Genomic DNA, 3,214 nt, shown 5'->3' on the forward strand with positions numbered 1-3,214 from the left:
AGACTATCATGAATCACTTTCACTTTCTTTCCAGTCTCTTTAATCAAATCGACCCCATGAATCTTATTCTCGCTGAGTTCTATCCAATACAAAGGTGTTTGAAATTTGCGACCGTACAAAGCTTCGTAAGGTGCCATTTTTATACTCGATTGAAAGCTATTATTATACACAAATTCAATAATGGAAAATACTTTTCCCACGTATCTTCAAACTCAAGAACACAATATCGTAACATATCCTCAAGTATCTGAATAACTTGCTCAGATTTTCCATCCATTTGTGGGTGAAAAACGGTACTGAAGTGCAGCTTTGTACCTACTGCATCTTGCAGTTTCTTCTAGAACTGCTATGTAAACCTCGGATCTCTATCCGAAACAATAGAAATAGGTACTCCGTGCAATCTCACAACCTCAGAAATATACAACTCAGCTAACTTATCAAGCGAATTGTTCGTTCGTACTGGAATGAAATGAGTTGATTTCTTCAATCTGTCAACTATAACCCAGATCGCATCTTTCTTTCTCAGAGATAGGAGCAATCCTGACACAAAATCCATAGTCACTCTATCCCATTTCCACTCAGGAATCATAATCGGCTGCAATAAACCAGACGGTACCTAATGCTCAGCTTTAACTTGCTGAAAGATCAAACATTTAGAAATGAACTCTAAGATGTCACATTTCATACCAAATCGCCATTAAAGCTATTTCAGATCGTTATACATTTTCGTGCTTTCCGGATAAATAGACAAACTACTACTATGAGCTTTATTTAAAATCATCTGAATCAACTCTGAATTTCACGGTACACATATTCGACTTCTGAATCTTAAACAATCATTAGCATCAACTCGAAACATTGAATCAGAATTCAAATCACATTGAGTCCGTTTTGCTAACAATTCATTATCAACTCTCTGAGCTTTGCAAATCTGCTGCATAAATAACCGTCTTACTTTCAATTCAGCTACAATCGCACCATCATCAGATAAGGCTAACTGAGTATTCATCGCACGTAGAGCAAATAGAGATTTCTGACTTAAAGCATCAGCAACCACATTGGCCTTTCCCGGATGATAGTCAATTACTAGCTCGTAATCTTTTAACAATTCCAACCATCTTCGCTGTCGTAGATTTATATCTTTCTGAGTCATCAAATATTTTAAGCTCTTACGATCAAAATGAACATGACATTTCTCACTGAACAAATAATGGCACCAAATATTCAATGCAAACACAATGGCTGCTAACTCTAAATCGTGTGTCAGATAATTCTTTTCATGCGGTTTCACCTGTCTCGAGGCATAAGCTATGACTTTTCCTTCCTGCATCAAAACACAACCCATGCCATTTAACGATGCATCACTATAGATTATGAATTCTTTACCCGATTCTGGCTGTACTAACATTGGAGCTTCAGTCAAAAGAGCCTTCAGCTGATCAAAACTTTTCTGGCACTTGTCCGACCACTCGAACTTAACATCTTTCTAAAGTAGTCTCATCAACGAAGTTGAAATCATTAAGAAAACTTTTACGAATCATCTGTAATAACTAGCGAGTCCCCGAAAGCTTCAGACTTCGGATACATTTTTCGGAAGCCTCCATTCCAATATTGCTGAAATCTTACTCAGATCGACTCGAATACCTGATGCTGACACAATATGCCCTAGAAAACCAACTTCTCTTGACCAGAACTCACATTTACTGAACTTTGCAAATAGTTGTTTATCTTGCAAAGTCTGTAGCACTATTCTCAGATGTTCAGCATGCTCAGATTCATCACGAGAATAAATTAAGATGTCATCTATAAACACAACAACAAATCTATCCAAATATGGTCTGGAGATTTGATTCATTAGGTCCATAAAAGCAATAGGTGCATTCGTTAGTCCAAAAGGCATAACTAGAAACTCATAATGCCCGTACCTCATTCGGAAAGCAGTTTTTGGCACATCTGAGTCTTTAACTTGTAGCTGATAATAACCCGATCTAAAATCTATCTTAGAAAACACTGTAGCCCTTTTCAGCTGATCAAACAGATCGTCTATTCATGGAAGAGGATATTTATTTTTGATTGTCACTTCATTGAGTTGTCTATAATCAATACACATTCTCATAGTCCCGTCTTTATTTTTCACAAATTATAGATTGTTTAACTCAAACTTATTCTGAATATCAGGATTTTGATGAGTTAGAAACTATCCTTTACAAAAGCATTGACATGGATATTTTAAGTCGCCTCGATGAATTATCAATTATAAAAGATCCGTTACGAGAAATTGTCAAACACTTAGAGACTCAACCATCATCGACAAATCGAGGTAACCAATTTGAACTATTACCTTCCCAAGCTAAAATGTTGCCTTCAATTTTGCAGCCACCAACCTTGGAGATTAAAGCATTACCAGACCACCTCAAGTACGTCTTTTTGGGAGAGAAAGACACTTTACCGGTGATAGTGTCAAACAAACTAACCAAAGACGAGGTGGAAAGTCTAGTTCAAGTTCTGAGGGATTATAAGGAGGCTATTGGTTGGACAATAGCCGACATAAAAGGGCTAAGTTCATCCACCTGTATGCACAGAATTTCCATTGAAGATAACACGAAACCAAAAAGAGATGCTCAGAGGCGCCTTAATCCACCCATGATGGAGGTAGTGAAGAAGGAAATCCAGAAATTGTTGGATGCTGGAATGATATACCCAATCTCCGACAGTGATTGGGTTAGCCCGGTTCATGTCGTGCCCAAGAAAACTGGCGTGACAGTGGTGAAAAATTCATCAGGAGAGCTAGTTCCTACCCGAGTCCAGAATGGATGGAGGGTTTGCATCGATTATAGGAAGTTGAACGCAGCTACCCGGAAGGACCATTTTCCACTTCCCTTCATCGATCAAATGCTCGAGCGATTAGCTGGCAAGACCCATTATTGTTGTCTCGATGGATATTCAGGATTTTTCCAAATTCCGGTGGCACCTGAAGATTAAGACAAAACAACTTTCACGTGCCCCTTTGGAACGTTTGTGTATAGACGAATGCCGTTTGGACTCTGTAATGCTCCAGCCACTTTCCAAAGATGCATGGTGAGCATATTCTCTGATTATGTCGAGAAAATCATTGAAGTCTTCATGGATGATTTCACAGTGTACGGTAACTCTTTTAACGAATGTCTCGATAATCTTGCCAAGATATTACAAAGATGCCTAGAATTTAATCTTG

Source organism: Gossypium hirsutum, chromosome D09, assembly GCF_007990345.1.
Source record: "Gossypium hirsutum isolate 1008001.06 chromosome D09, Gossypium_hirsutum_v2.1, whole genome shotgun sequence".
NCBI lineage: Eukaryota > Viridiplantae > Streptophyta > Magnoliopsida > Malvales > Malvaceae > Gossypium > Gossypium hirsutum.